Source organism: Delphinus delphis, chromosome 6 (assembly GCF_949987515.2).
Source record: "Delphinus delphis chromosome 6, mDelDel1.2, whole genome shotgun sequence".
Classification (NCBI taxonomy): domain Eukaryota; kingdom Metazoa; phylum Chordata; class Mammalia; order Artiodactyla; family Delphinidae; genus Delphinus; species Delphinus delphis.
In genome coordinates, this window is record NC_082688.1 from 22,385,857 (window position 1) to 22,402,284 (window position 16,428).

Here is a 16,428-nt window from a genome sequence, read left to right on the forward strand (position 1 = left end):
ACTTTTTTTTCAAAAGAACACAGAAAGAAGGAACTTCAAATATATTTGTAGAGTGCAAAAGAGTGGGTAGGAGATTTCAGCATCTCAGAAATAAGCTTTTTCTTGAAGGCAATTTTTAAAAAGAGGTGCCCTGTTGCATAGGTTGGATTCAGTCTTGATGATAATCTGTTATCTCTTCTAAACAGATTTAAATTAAATGCTAGATAATCTTCTCATCATACTTTAACAACCGATTTTGAATGAAACTTGGAACACAGAAAATAATGACATTTCATTTTTCTTTGAATGAACTGCCAATTTTGTTAGCATATTATCTTTTCCCTCTACTATGGAACTTGACCTACTGTTGAAGGTTCATTCATTCACTTAAGATTAATAATCCAACAAGTATTTACTAAGCCTCTACTAAGTGCTAGGTACTGCATGAGACATACCTATTCAATAGAGTATAAAAAGATGAGTTTTTAAGAAATGAAAACAGGTGTGTTATGAAAAGGGCAGTTTGATATAAAATGTTAACAGCATGAGAGATTTTTAAAAAGATAAAAGGAAGAACTGGAAAACAATTTAACATTCAATGTAAATAAAAGCCACATTGGAGTGATTAGAAAGAAAAATATGCTATGGATAATAGAATCAATCATGTGGGTTTCACACTTTATAAGGTCTCCTAGGATGCAGGGCAAAAGATTAAAAAAAGGGCAAAGAGATAAAAATGACAAGAGAGGAACTGAATGGAGAACAGAGAACAAAGAGCCAGTATATTGACAAGGCTGATCCTGAAGGAGACAGAACAAATGAAGCAAAGCCACAATGACATATATAGTAGAAGAAAACTTTCCTGAGCTTATTGTATAAATTTATAAAACGAATTATAAATTTTTTATATAAAGACCTATTTCTGTAGATGTGTAGTTTCTAGGTTACTACATAATTTACTTTTTATTTTTTTGAAGAGAATAGAAAACATTCAAAGATACACAAAGACTAAATATATACTACCCATAAAGCCTTGTTGAGAAATGTAAACATTAGTCCAAGTGCCTGAGGTGTATACCAAGTTGAGAACATTTGAAAATTATTATTAAAATGTTTTATTAAAAAGAAAGAATAAAATAAATTCATTAAGCATTCAGCACCAGAAACTAAGGAGATTTACAAAATAAACCCAAGGAAGTCAGTAGGAAGGATTTAACTATGAACAAAACAACTAATGAGATACACAGCAGAAAATGAATAGCGTTGATAAATCCATCCTAGATCTGTTTCTTTTTTTCATAAAGGTCAAAAAAAAAAATCCTTAGCAAAGCAAATCATTAAAACAAAGCAAAACAAAACAAAAAACATGTAACCTACAGTACTAGGTTAAACAGAGGGGTGAAGACCATAACAATTCCAGTTCAAGCAATTTGAAAATATCAACAAAAAGACTATTATATGACGATCATTGAAAGATAAATAGAAAGCTAAATAGGATAGAAACTGTGGAAGATACTTGTGCAGGTTTGGTTCTATGTAGATGCCGAGGCTGAGGTAGGAGAACAAAGAAAGGGTTTATCGGGGAGTAACATCTATGAAAAGAAAAGGTGGAGAAGAAGGATAGGACAGGGGGAGCTACCAGACCATGATACAGACCCAATAAAGTCTTCACTAGCCCAATACTGACCTTGGGAGCAAAGATGGTTCATTAGAGAAGTCCCTCATTAGACAGAAATGGCTAGGTCCTTGTACCCCCACCCCACCGCTCAGTCATTGGCCATGGTTGACCATGAGAAGAGTGTAATCTTGGCTATCACTTTGCTCATTCATTGGCTCAAGGGATGCCCTAAGAAGAATGTGGTGTCACCTTAAATTGCTGAAGCCGTGGACCATCTGCTAACCACACCCTTTGCAGCAGGTTTGTGAGTTCTTTCTTGGAATGGATTTGAATGGCACATATCCATGTCTGCTGAGCAGGCTCAGCCTTCCTGCTTGTGGAGATGATCAGGAATTCCACCTCTTCCCTCTCCTTTACCAGTTGAAAGAATTACGGAAGGGGGAGGATCGTGTGCATTCAAGTTCATCTTGGAATATATTACGATACTCAGTGTAATTTATCCTTGCCAAAACCTGTCCTTAATGGGTCAGATGCATGACCTGTTAGTCTAAATTTCTACAAGTCAGTTCAGATCTCTCTCTGGGAAAAAGTCCAGTTATTGTTATTGCTGTTTATCTTTTATCAACTTAAGGTCCCAGAAATGGCTTTTAGATAACTTTTCAGAGATATTTTTTTCTAGGTATTTTCTCAGTAATTGGAGATTAATTAACCTCATCAGCAAATTCTGTCCAGGCTCAATTGCTATACTTCCTTCCTTCTGATCACTGTGTATCTTCCCAGGGGTTTTAGAGTATCCCGTGTTACTGTCTCAAACCCCCTATAGTCCCTCTGTACTCTGCAAATTAGCAGTGACTTCTGTGAGGTCACCTCTTGTCTGCAGAGCAATCCTCCGAAGGTTGTGGCCATATTTTATATCAAATTAGTTCCTGTTGTAGGGTTTGTGATCTTTGCATGGCACAGATACAAGGTGGCCAGGGGTCCTTAACAATCATGGATAAGAACTCCATATTTAGTGGGTGTTATAGGCTGAATTGTGTCTCCCCCAAACTCTTTTCGAAGAACTTAAACCTCAGCACCTCAGAATGTGACTGTATTTGGAGTCAGGGCCTTTAAAGGGGTGATTGAGGTAAAATGAGGTCATAGGGGTGGACCCTAGTCCAACAGGACTATCCTCATAAGAACAGATTAGGGCACAGACGAACACAGACTGAGGGGAGGCCAAGTAAAGACATCTGGAGAAAACCACCATCTGCAGGAGTAGGACAGAAGCCTCAGAAGAAAGAACCCTTGATCTTGGACTTCTAGCCTCTAGATCAGTGGGAAAATGAATTTCTGTTTTTTGAACCACCCAGTCTGTAGTACTTTGTTATTGGCAGCCCTGCCAAACTAATACAGTGGGTATCAATGTCAACCAATAAACTTAGATATTCAAGAAGGATTTTTCTATATTTCAGATTAAATTCTTTTCTGGATCTCCCATTCCTCATGGTTGGTGGGAAAACATGAGCTCAGTTCTTTTGCAGTTTTCTTCTTTTCTTGGGGAATTATAGTTACACACCCCTATCTAGGTCAGTTACTCTTCCCGAGTTTTATATAATGGCAACGTGTTGGAGGGGCTTCTCCAGCATCGGTCTGCAGAGGTTGCCTCTGAGACTTCCTTTGTTCAAGTCCACTGCTGATATGTTACCTGTGAGACATGACCATCTGTGACCAAGCTATGCCATGTTCCATCTACCTAAACACATCTTGCAGTCTTTTCTTCTAAGGCAGCTTGCTTTCTCTCCAGCAGAATTGCTGGGAAGCAGGACAGAGGTGCCCTCTGTTCTTGGGATACACAGTCTTTTCTCTGTTGCTCTCACATTCCAAGTATACTTTTTTTCCTTCAGGTCTGTGCATACTGTGTATGCCTGTAAATCCCCTTCTCCTAAGAGCTTAGGTTTTCTATAAAGAGTTTTGGCTCTTCTGTTTTCTGTTTTGTCATATACTTTCCAGAGCAATGAGCACAGAACATACGGCTATTCAACAATGAGAGAAGGAAAGTAGAAATACAGGGAGAAGAAAACATGGGAAAAAAGTCTCAAAATATAGTTTGGTCATGTAATTATTATATCCCACTAAAGCCAGAAGACACATACTATTGATTATATAAATATATTTTATGGTTATATAGAATTAGAATCCTAGCCATGGAAAGTCACAGGCTTTTTACATAGGAATAATCTACTGACTTGCTTATTATTAAAAAAACAGTTTTTATTGAAGTATGGTTGATTTACAATGTTGTGTTAGATTCTGGTGTACAGCAAAGTGATCCAGTTATGCATGTATATATATTCTTTTTCATTATAGGTTATTATAAGATATTGAATATAGCTCCCTGTGCTATGCAATAGGAACTTGTTGTTTATCCTGACTTGCTTATTATAGTTAATTTTTCTTAGGACATGTGTAGAGTGTATCTTGGTTTTATACAGGAGTACAGTCATTCTCTGCTCTTAAGGGTTGTAGTGTTTAATATGTTCAGTCACAACAGCAGCCTTCAGAGGATGTGATGGCTGAATATTATTCCATAATAGTTTGTCTTAGAAATATCATTGTATGGATAGATCCAGATAATGACACTTGTGTTTTGAAATATACTATTCAGGTGTAATTTACAAATAATAAGTTACACCAATCTTAAATGTTCAGTTCACTGAGTTTGGACACATACATACACCCATGTTACCACAACACAAAGCAAGATATAGGATAGTTCCCTTACCCCGGGAAGTTCCCTTGTGTGCCTTTTCTGTCAGTCCCCATTCCCTATGCAATCATTGTTCTAACGTCATAGATAAGTGTTGCCTGTTCTGGAACGTCACAGAAATGAAATCATATAGTATGCACTGTTTTGGATCTAATTCTGCTCAGCATATTTTTGAGGTTCATCCGTACTGCTGTGTATATCAGGAGTTTGTCCCCGGTATTGCTGACCAGTCTTCCATTCACGTCATTATTTTTTTTTAACCTGTGGAATTTACTCTGCTTCTGGCAGAGTAAATGTTGTCAGAGAAATGAGGGGCGATTGGCAGAGGCATTCAGTGCAATGTGACCAGTAGAGTTTGTGCAAAGGTGTAACACGCCCACTTCTGGCGAATGCCCACTCTAGAGGGCAGGTCATCAGAATCTCTACTTTTCTCAGATCAATCCACAATCTAGGCTATAGGGTGTCATTGAACCCCTGAGATTACAGTCAAAGTGTGTATGAATATATATATATTAGTTAAGCCAAGGTAACTGAGAGATTCCCCAAGTTTAGTGGCTCAAAGAACAAAAAATTTCTTTTTCACATAAATGTCCAGAGAGATGTTCACATCAGTAGAGAGGCTGTCCTTCATGTGGACAGGAGCGTCCTTCAAGCGTCAGGAGTCACGGCTGCCTGTCATCTTCCATCCGTGGCTTCCAAGGTTGGTGTGGGTATTGCCATCCCATCAACAGAAGGGACAAAGAACCTGAGGGAGCACACCTGAGAGGAGTTTTTGGTAGTCCTACAATCAGCAGAAGTCACTTATGCTCAAGTTATCCTGGAGACAACTCAGTTACGTGGCCTCGATTAATCGCAGGAGAGGCTGGGAAATCTAATCTAGCTGGTGCCCCAAAAGGAGAGAATGGATATTGCAGTTGCTTCTGCTACAATATGTATACCTACGTTTACCTGTAAAGCAGTCTCATAGCTTTGATTCAGTTCTGAAGGGGGTCCACATCCAAAAATGTTTCAGAGCCTTCTGTTAAGGGACCACTACCCCACTGCTTCTTCCACCTTGCTCTAGGAGGTATAATAGGTATCAAGTCAAAACAACAGAAATGACATAAGATACACATGACTTGGGAAAACCCCTGTCCCACTTTTGCCCAGAGTGGCACAATACTGCGCATATTCCCTGGAACACTCATTGCAGGTCTTGAGGCAGACATCACATCAACTACTAGAACTCACAAGAATCCAGCATATTAGAGTCGGCCGTATTTTATTTGAAAGAAAAGAGCAGACTCTTTTATGGTTTGTACTTTTTGCACCGTTTGTAAGAAATTCTTCTCTACCCTGAAAAGATGAAGATATTCTAAAAATCTGGAAGTTTTACTTTAGGTCTTCACATCATTAGGAACTTATGTTTGTTTATAGTGTGAGGTAGGTATCCCATGTTGTTTCGGAAATATATTTAGAGGATGCTAAAGAGAACTACAGAGAACATCTTCGATGTACTATTTTACGTGGGCTTATCTCATTTATGTGTGCTTCTGTTTCTGAACCTGCCATTCTCTTTCATGAGATTATTTACCAGTCTCTGCACCAATCCTACATTGTTTCAGTTGGTGAAGCTTTAGAATATTTTGATACCTGGAGCGACAATTTTCCCTCCTTATGCTTCTTCAGAATTGTCTTAGTTATTCTTGGCCTCTTCCACTCCCACATGACTCGTAGAATCACTTTGTTAAGGTCTATGAAAAACCCTATTACAATTTGGAGTAGATTGCACTCTGTTTATGGAGTCCTCTCGTCCATGAACATGATATTATCTATCGATTTATTGAGGCCTCTTCATGTACTTCAATAAATTTTTATAATTTTCTACATATAGTAAATACAGATACTATACCTTTCTTTTAATTTTTATTCAAGTTATAATAAAAATTTGTTGCTACATAAGTGAGACCTTCAAACATTTATTATTTATAATGGGCTGTGGCTTCATTGTACATTGATCTTTTATTCAACAATGTTGCTAAACTCTCTTCTTTGTTCTACTATTTTATTAGATTTGCCTGAATTTTCTCAGAAGACAATTATATCATCTACAAATCACTTTTTTCTTCTTTTCCACACCTTATATCTTCCAATTTCTGTGTGTGTGTGTGCGTGTGTTATTATCTTGGCAAGGTGCTTTATTACAATGTGGAATAGAAATGGTAAAGTGATCCTCGTTTTCTTTCTTACTTTAAAAGGAAAATGTTTAATGAATTAACATTAAGAATAATGCCTCTAGAATTAGGTTGTTGGTAGCAACTCTATCATGTTCAGGAAATTCCTCCCTTTTCTAGTTTGTTGAGATTAAGAAAAATGAGTGGCAAATTTCTTTACATTTTCTAATATGAAGCCATTCTTACATTATGGTATCAGCCTGATGTGCTTGTGATGTATTTTTTAAAAACACATTGCTGAACTTGGTTTGATTATATGTAAGAATAAAATTTTTTATTCCTTTTGAGATTGGTCTAGAATTTTCCTTTCTATTTTGTTTTTGTTTTGTTTTTTTTGCGGTACGTGGGCCTCTCACCGTTGTGGCCTCTCCCGTTGCGGAGCACATGCTCCGGACGCGCAGGCTCAGCGGCCATGGCTCACGGGCCCAGCCGCTCCGCGGCATGTGGGATCTTCCCGGACCGGGGCACAAACCCGTGTCCCCTGCATCGGCAGGCGGACTCCCAACCACTGCGCCACCAGGGAAGCCCTTCCTTTCTATTTTAATGTCTGATCTTGGCATCAAGATTTTATTAGCTCATAAAATAATTGGGGTGCTTTCCTTCTTTTTCTCTGAAATCATTTGAATAGAGATTACCTATGAAGATTTGGTAAATCTTTGCCACCAAATTTTTGACCCTTTTTGTAGGTAGATTTAGAAATATGAATTTAATTTATTCAATAGTTACAAATATATTCATGTTTTTAATTTGTTTGACTCAATAAAGTTTTGTAATTTGCATCTTATTAAAAAGTATCTATTTCAGCTAAGTTTTAAAAATGTTCACAACATTCTGTTAGTATTAGAAAAAAAGTCTCGAAACTATAGTTATAGTTTCATTCACAATCTTGTTTCTTTTCTCTCTTTCCTCACTATCAGTCTTACTAGAAATTTACCAATTTTATTATTGTTTTAAGAACTTTTTGTTTTGTGACCCTTTCTATGAGTTTTTGGATATTTAGGTCTATTTTTAGCTCTAAAATTATACATGTAACACACATATACGGTTTTTTCTTCATTTTCTTCCCCCCTCCCCTTCTGTTTTAGATCAAAGGCTTTTTATTTGGGTGAGGGAAACTACAGGAAAAGGATTTGCTCACCCTTGATCTACTTCAGACACTACCCAGATTATTCATGCAGAAATAGGTGATAAGAAAAAGGTGAGCAAACAGTGCATTTAGGGCTTTCATTTCATTGTAGTCTGGTCCTCATACAGGGCTGCTGCACACACAATCCCATCTTCTACTCTCTGTTCCTAGAGTCTCTTTATGTCACTTCTACCCTGAAGAGTGTTATTTTATTTTATGCTATTTTAGTTTTACTACATTGGGCTGACCTCACCCACCTCTGCCGCTGGCCTTTTAAAATAGACACGTTTCCTAAGGAGAATGATTTCTTTCCAGTCAAGGGGAAAAACAGCAGCGAGGCATAAATACCCCCATTTTAACAAGGAAGAAACCTCTGCCTGAGAGGCACCTGAAAAATTTTCCCAAGCAGGCTGAATTCTCTCAGGGTATTGTTTCACCGGAATACATTCTCTGCATCAGTCTCTACATTAACAGACTGGAGGGAAAGTTTCCAACAGATCTTTTTGCTGATAGGTTTGATTACTCTCTAGTAGAAAATTTCAAAGGCTTTTTGCCAGACGGAAGGGAATGTGGGAAGGCAGAGGGAACTGGCATGACCAGCAAACCCTTCTGAACAAATAACAGAGCCAAAAGTAGTGACAGCCAATGTTTCAATCCTAAATGCTCTGCAGATTATAGTCCTTGGACCACTAGATAACAGCAATAATCTGACAAAGTCTACAGTTATCAAGATATTAATGTAAACTGTACTTGAAATACTCCTCATTCAAATTCTCTTCATTTTGCTGAAAATATTTTTTCTCACGTTTGACAGCACCAGCTATCTTTGGGCCTCTGGCTCTGGTGAAGTCATTTGAAGAAACAGATCTAGAGAAACATTGCTTGGCAGAGGATAAGAGAGAAAGGTTAGGACAGAAAGCATTAAGATGACTATCCAAGAAATGGAATCAGTTTGATTGGCAGGAGGGCCACAGACAGATAAAAACATTAAAGAAAGTATATCAAGGTATCTTTCTGCATCTCTATTGAAATAACATCACCTACTGTTGGGTTTGAAGAAGCCTGCTCAAATATATTATCTTACTTTGTTAAAGGCAACCTGGAACCTGATAAAATAGACTTTATTAGTATTATTATCCCATTTTACAGATGAGAAAACTGGCTCGTTTGGAACACAATACTAGTTTTGATGGATTAATCTCTGTGCTGAACTGGATTCTGTATTGGATTTCATTTTCTCTCTCCTTTTACACTGGGCATACAACCTACAGTTGATTTTAAAGTTATTAAACAAAAACTGGGTGAAGAGCAGTCTCATTCAGACAGGTCCGCATGTGTCAGGGAGACAGGTCTGTCCAGGCTGACCTTGTACTTTGCTCTCCAGTTCATTCTAGGCCATGGTAGGACAAATAAAGAGGAAAGAAAGTTTTTTTAAAGCCAATAACTTGGAACTCTTGAATACACGTCTTGCGTGGACAGAACTCCTCATTTGATGTTAGAAAGGATCACAGAGTAGTTAAGGCAGTTACTATATAGTCAAAGCAGAAGCCACCATATTCCTTAATATGGTAAGAGGTAAAATCAATATCCTGGGAAAAGATTCAAGCTGAGTGGTAGGCAAGAAACTCATTTGCACTTTATCTTTGATTTATGAGGAAGGGTGAAAGATTGAAATAATTAATTTGTAAATTATTTGATACTATTTATTGCTATAGTTAATATAATAATTTAATTATTTTAAATAAAATTTTAAAAGATTCTTTTTACTAGATATAGAAGTTTTGGTATTGAGAAACCCGACAGTAAATACAAAGAGCGTGTAGTAGAAAGAAGACAGGAAAATGAGCTAAGTGATTTTTCTGAGGTGGGTAGAGCTATGGTGCGAAACAAAAGTCCCTTTCAGTATAGTCTTTCTTTTCTTACCAATATGTGCTTTTTATTATATTTAGATTATATAGTGGACATTTTCCTATTTGTCCTGGTATCTTTCCTTAGAGTTTAAGATCAGCTCTCATTATTTTTGCGATAAGAGTTTTAATATGCATTTCTGCATGCTGTAAATGAACATATTAGCACCGTGCATGTATTAAAATTTCTATTTTTTCACATTTTAATGGATTATTATAAAAGAAATGATAAATTGGTAGGAAAGGAGAGGACGCAGAGTTCTTTAAGGCTGATTTTTTAACAAAGGGGATTTGCTACATTGTTTGAAAAAGGAAACAGCTTGAGAGTAATGGATGAGCAGTCAGGGTTTAGCTTTGAGCGCCCTTTGAAAACCGCAAGACGAACTCAATCAAGGTTCGAAGCAGTCACTTGCGGGCGACGGTCACGTTCTCTTCCAGGCAGACCTCACTGTAAGCTTGAGACGTTTCCATCCCCACCAAGAATTCTTCCCCTCCCCGCCCTGTGCGGTTTCCGGTGACCTCCCATTTCTGCGAAGCCCAAGGTTACCGAGTGGCTGCCCCCAACGCAGCCCTCCCTCCTGGTTCTGCGTTTCTTTCTTATATGTACTTGTATCAGTCCTGCCGAGTTCCCTGACATGCTGCTGTCGTAGACCCCACGTGCCGTTTAGAGTTTGCCCAGTTTTTACTCGTAAGCTGCTACTTTTGTTGTGTCGCGCCTTTAGCAGTGGAGCTAGAGGCAGAGAATTGCCAACACTCCAGGAAGCCAAGGGTGGGAGGTGGGTAGGGGGTGGCGCGGCTGGAGAGCCCCCGGTGGACCGGGTGTTGTTCCAGAACCTGGGCGAATCTCTGTGCCCGCCACTTTCCCGAGAACCATCCCCAGGCCTTAGTCCTGCGCCGCTCCCAACCACACCTCCAGGTGTGTATTCCCCGCCCTTAATTACTCTTCTAAAATTGATAGTTTGCACTTGCAAAGTTACACTGGGAAAGCGGAAGAGAAATTTATAATCATGGATATGGAGAACTAGGGGAGCACAGTCACACTTGCTTTGGTCTGCAGACCCAGGCAATCGAAAACTCAGAAATGGAAACGTGTGCACCTTTCCGGCAGCAAAATTGACTCTGCGTTCTTTGCAGACTCGACTTGAAGGCTGCACTGGGAGAAACTCTGTGCCTCCGGGAAAGTTTGGAAACGGAACTACGAGAGAGGCCAGACATCGGGGATTTTGCGGGCCCTGCGATGTCTTCCAGAGCTTTTCAAGTGGGGAGAGAAGAGCGACGAAATGAAAATGCAACGTGTAGGAGAGGCCGCCCGAGTCCCGCAAGTTGCCGGTCGCAGAGGTGAGCACGGGAGCGGGTGGGGATGGAGATCCGGAGCTGGAGGCCGTGGGTCTCCAGACGCGGGTGGGTCCGATCCGGGTGGGGGGCGGTGGGAAGATGATGAATGGAAGGCTTGGGCTACCCTCCGCCCCCGCCCCTGCAGGCGGGGCGGGGAGTCCGGCAACTGGATGGGGGAGGAGGAGCACAGAGGGTAGGGGCTCTGGGGGCGTCGCGCCAGGTAAGGGAATGAGCCAGGGGGAGGGAGTCGGGGGTGTGGGAGTTGCTGACTTGTGCTACGTGGAGCCTGCAGAAAAGAAAGAAGGCGGAGGAAGAAGGGGGCAGGCGTCCGCCCTGCTCCCGCGGCCCTCCCTCGGCGCCCCCCTCCCCCGCCGCCCTGCCAGCGCGCCAAAGCCGGAGCAGTCGGGGCCGAGCGGCGGCTGACGCTCCCGGAGCCGCGACGCCCCTGTCCCCCAGCGGAGCCTGCCGGGATCTCGGGCGGCCTGGGCCCCGGCGCCGCCGAGCCCTCCCCGGCCTCCCGGCCGCGCGCGCGGGACCCCGGCGGGGTGGGCGCAGGGGGCGGCCCCGCTCCGGGCGACGGCCGAGGGGCGGGCGGAGGGCCGGGCTCGGCGGGCCGCGGGGCGGGGGCTGCGGGGATTGACCGCGCAGCCTGAAGCCAGCCCGGGGGCGGCGGGAGCCGGACGCGCGGCGGCGACGGGCGCAGGTAAAGGGACTGGCGCGGCGCGGGGTGGCGCGAGGGGACGGTGCCTTCTGAGCGCGGAGCCAGCTTTCGCCGGGTCCCTTCCGCCGCCAAACGGCGCGCTGGGATCGCGCTGTCCTGCGGCAGACGGGCTTTGTGGCTGTGTGTGTGTGTGTGTCTGTGTGTGTGTACGCGCGCGCCTGTGCCGGGTGTGGGTGGGTGTGCATGCTCGCGGGCCGACCTGCAGGAGGCGAGGCGCTCTTGGCCTCCCCAGCCAACCAGTTGATCGGGCCCCGGGAGGGAAGTGGCCGCAGCCGCCCGGGCCGCCGCCCCTCCCGTCTCCCAACCGGGTCAGCGCTCCCCGGTGCCCACGCTGTGCCCCGTGCCAGCGGCCGGGACCCGCCCAAGTGACACGTAGGTGGTCTCCGGTTACCTGGGTCTGGGTGGGGGCCCGAGCTGGCAGGCGGGAGGCGCTCAACATTACTCCCAAGCCGCGTCCCGGTGGACGTGGACCGCCGGGGGTCCCCGCGACCCGCAGCGCCGAGCTTCCCCACCACTTGCTTCTCACCGGCCACGCAGCGGTCTCTCCCCGCCTGAGGACTTTAAACTTAAGTTTCTGTCCGGACGTCTAACAGACACGTTTATCAAGTAACTGGGGACTCTAAAGCAAGGGAGGGACCTGGCTTTGAGTTGGTGGTTTTGAAATAGACGGGCTCGTTGTGTGTGTGTGCGCGCGCGCGTGTGCGCAGGACTAGTTTGTTGTGAATGGATTTATCATTTATTCTTGTTTTTCTTTGCTGCCATTTGGACTTTGATGTGTAAGAATGACGGTATCCAGGACTTGTTGCTGCCTTCAGTCCGGGGCCTGAGATTGCTGCTTTCTGCTGCTACTTCTCTTTTTTTTGTTGTTGAAATCTATGGAGGTTTCCTAAATGGGGGTTTCCAGTGAGCGCTGGCTTGTTAAAGTTTCTCTATGAACGCGTTGTTTCCCATTGGAATAGATACATATTTACAAACATGAATCTTGAAAACAGGTGACTGCAGTTATGAGAGCAAAATCCTCTATTCCTTCGGGCTTTAACAGTCCGTGATTTTCACCTATTTGCATTAAGTGTCGTTTGCCCAGCCTAAACATAACTGTGAAGCAGGAGGTCTGTTATTCAAAGCTTGCAATTCGGGTTAGAGGGAGACCGTGCTGGTTTAAAACTAAGTTCTTTTTCCTAAGAAACTATTTCCTTGTCAAAGAAGAGTAGTAAGCCCCAAGGAAAAAGGGTGTGTACTGAAATTTGGACCGAATTAAATTGCATTAACACACACATGCATAATGTCATCCATTTGTTTCTGCCCTTGATTCTCCAATTCTGGGGAGGCCGGAGCATATTTGCCCCAAAAGCAAAATTGTGAATAACGATCAGCATTATTAAGGCTGCATTTTTCTTGATACCATTTAATTTGAGGATAAAGAAGCCAAGTAGCCAGAGAAAGAGGTAGTGTGTGGCGGGAAGGCCGGGCTGAGGGGCCAGGCAGGAGGACTGGGTTATCATAATCTGATCCCACAGACACACCACGTCCCCTAGTGGTGCGACTTTAGCTGGTTAGGTCAGCTGGTCCTCCTTCTTGGTGTACTCATCTGGAAAATGGAGGGGTTTGATCATCTCTGCTGTTCCTTCCAGCTCCCCCCACAACACTACAAACTGGAGGGTGGTTATCCCATGTTAGAACAGTAGGGCGAGAGTAGAGGGAAGTGTCAACTGTTAGTCTGGGAGGTAAGGGGGAGGGCAGGAAGGCCAAGAGGGTTGAGGAAAAGCAGCAGTGGGAGATGCCTGGAGGGGGAAGAACCTGGAGCTGGGAGTCGGTTCTCCCCTGTTTTTTCTTTCCTCCTGCACAAGGACATCAATAATACCACCCTACCCCACCCCAGTCAGTCTTCCACTACCCGTATTGTTTAAAGTGGGTGAGCTACTTAACGTTAAAATTGACTTGGAGTCTGTAGTCTGACCTGGCCAACTTCCCATTTGCATCGTTGTCTCTCAAGAGATGAGCTGCAGCTCAGTGCTGAGCGCACTCAGTGGATCTCAGAAATCTCTGCGAGTGATGGGAAAAGTTACCAGACGTGGGAATGTAAGTGGCAGCCCTTTCAACACCTGAGTTTGAAACGTCTGTTTTTATTTGAAGCTAATCTTTTCTGAAAAGTAATTTGATTTAAAAGAAGATTCTACCACAGACTTCTCAAGGTTTTACTGAATCTGTTCTGACTGTTAGACCTACTGGAAAATTCAAAGCAAGTAAAACTCTCACTTGCTAAGTCTTTTTGATACATAGTGACAGTCAGTCTGAGGTTCATGATTTTTAGGCAGGAGAATCTTATTTCAAATGCTTAGTAAGGAAAGTTGCAACCTGAGTGGAATAGACTGTATCATTTTCACTGGGACGCTCAAAGGGTCCAAATAACAAGACCTGAGATTTAGTTTGAGGTCACGATTTTAATATCTGTGCTTGATGTGTGGCCTGTCTCCCTTTTCTTTAATTTTTTTTTTTTTTTGGTACCTATATGCATACACACTTGAGGAACATGGTGTATTTTAAAAGTGAAGTGTGATGTAATAAAACTTGGTTTAAAATTTGAAAGCTTGCTCTGGCCTTGCTAACTCAGCATCTTATTTGGTTTCTAATGTTTACATACCACGCTATGTTCCAAATCCCTGTAGTGTTATGTAGCTATCTCATGGAGAGCTATCATGGATGCCTTAGAAAGTTGGGAGAAAAGGAGGAAATTTTAATCGGATAAGCAGTTACTGCATTCCTTCGACGGTGGCAGATACAAGGATGAGAGAAAGGAGGCTCTAGAAAGAGCTGCAGTACAGAGGGAAAAGATGCAGCTAACTTCAATATATAGCAGCTGGGTTGCATAACTAGGCGGCAGCTGTAGAATCTAAGAAACTTGGCATGCCAGGCAATGGAAAATTAAATTCTGTCTCTGGGGCAGACTTCACAAAAGGGACTTGAAGGATGAAAATGATGTGTCTCTTAAAAGATGAATGGTGGGGAGTGAACTATGTAGTTGGAGTCTGGAGTAATGGAGGCTGGAAAGATACAAGGCGATAAATTGTGGGGACCTTGGCTGTTATTTTAAGGAATTGTACTACCTAGGGACAGGGAGGGGGAAGTACAGTTTAACCCCACAACGCAGGAAGGCACTGAGTCACAAGTACTGGGCATAGAGAGGACTGAAATGATTGAGAGGTGCCTGGGCCCTGATTCCATCACATACCCTCGTAACTCATGCCGAGTGAGTTTCAGGGCGCTGCTGCCAGCTTATCCAGATTATAGAAAGGTTACAGAATAAAGAATATGCAGTTTCTTCGCCCGTATTGCCCCCAAATTGATAGTGGCCTTTTGAGAAATATAATTTAGTGAAAATTAATGATGTTATTGTGTTACATCTGGACCTTGCGAGGCCCTTGAAGCATGTGGGTTAAAATTGCTCCCCAGGCTCAGAGCTGACCAAGAAAGCATTCTGTTTTGTTTTTGTTTAGGGAAGGGCCTGCTAGTTAATGCTAATTGAAACGTGAATCTCATGGCAACCGACATTCTTGACTGTGTGTATGTTATACATAGTATTTCACAGCGGTTGAATATTTGCAGCACAGAAGAGAATTATTATTAGTTTAGAAATGGGGTTAACGCCCTTGTAAAAGGTAAGGGGGTGATGTTGGGGAGAAGGGAGAAGCACCCTTGGTGTTGCAGTGAGGGCTGACACACCACGAAGATCCTTTATTAAGTTTAACCTCCAATAGAAGTAGCTCGCCCAGTGCAGTAGATGAATGCTTCTCTGGGAACCTCCTTTCTGGTCATCTGCCTCTTTTGTTGTTGTTGTTGTTCTTTCCCCTAACTGTCCAGAGCGAAGGTGTATAGCTCATTATCTCTCAGACAGGAAGAATCTCTGTGGGCTCCATTTGGGAGAGACTTCCAGCAACTCTGGAGGTTTCCTCTCACACCACAATACCTCTGTGTCAAAGGTGGGAGTGGGTGGCCTTTCAGCTGCATGTCAAAGGTGCAGCTGATTTGAGTAAGTCTTCTAATTGCCTTCGAATCTGGAGGTGCTGGGCTAATAAGGAGACAGATGATGAAAGGAGATTAGGTCAGCTGCTTTTTACTGTCTTCTGAATACAATTTGAATGATCCTCCCAGCAGTTTGTTTTATCTTCTGCAAGGGAACTTGGGTTTGGCACGTTTAATCAATTAATTAAATTAGTTAAGTTGAAGTAACTCAAAGTTTTTTTGGTTTTTTTAGGAGGGGGGAGGGAGAGTGCTGGTTTTGGTGATTTTATTTAAATTCCCTGGCTTTTTTTTTTTTCAGCAGGTTGGTATGATTTCAGAGTAATATTGTTGTTACTATTATTGACCTGGGGGTGTGGGGCAAAGAAAATTGTCTCAATCCTTGGACGTTGGCTCCTGTCATCTGATCAGTACTGTAGAAACTTCAACTTTGAAGCTCATGTAACATTCAAATTTCTTTCAGAAATGAGAGGACTGTTTTACTACATGTGTGGATTTAGGCTATAATTTATTTGATTTTTGTGGTACTGTTTTTAAAAAAAGTGGTGTAAGGACAGGGCAGACTCTTAACTTTAGTCCAGTGCTAAAACAAATAACGTGTAAGCCTGAATGAGGTAGATCAGGTTGTGTTTGTTTTATTTAATATGGAGATAAAGGAAAGGGATTTCAGAACCAGCCTCTTTCTCTGAAAGAGAGAAAGTTGGACTAATAAAACCTGGTTATGGATCTCTTTGGGGTGGGATTTCCAAGGTTGAAACTGTTG

At 42.6% G+C, this 16,428-nt stretch overlaps 1 protein-coding gene across 3 annotated transcripts in view; it reads left to right on the top strand.

Annotated features, from left to right (window-relative positions):
• Positions 1-10,785: 10,785 nt before the first annotated feature.
• The window catches only part of LPAR1 (lysophosphatidic acid receptor 1), a 163,195-nt gene continuing 157,552 nt past the window's right edge, over positions 10,786-16,428 (top strand). Inside the window, exon 1 of one of the 3 annotated variants that reach the window (XM_060013338.1) lies at positions 10,786-10,930. The gene's annotated coding sequence lies outside the window, so the exon portion shown is untranslated. Of the gene's footprint in view, positions 10,931-11,399; positions 11,631-11,916; positions 12,021-16,428 lie in introns of those variants that run through there. The other 2 variants (XM_060013337.1, XM_060013339.1) reach the window with 2 other exon arrangements.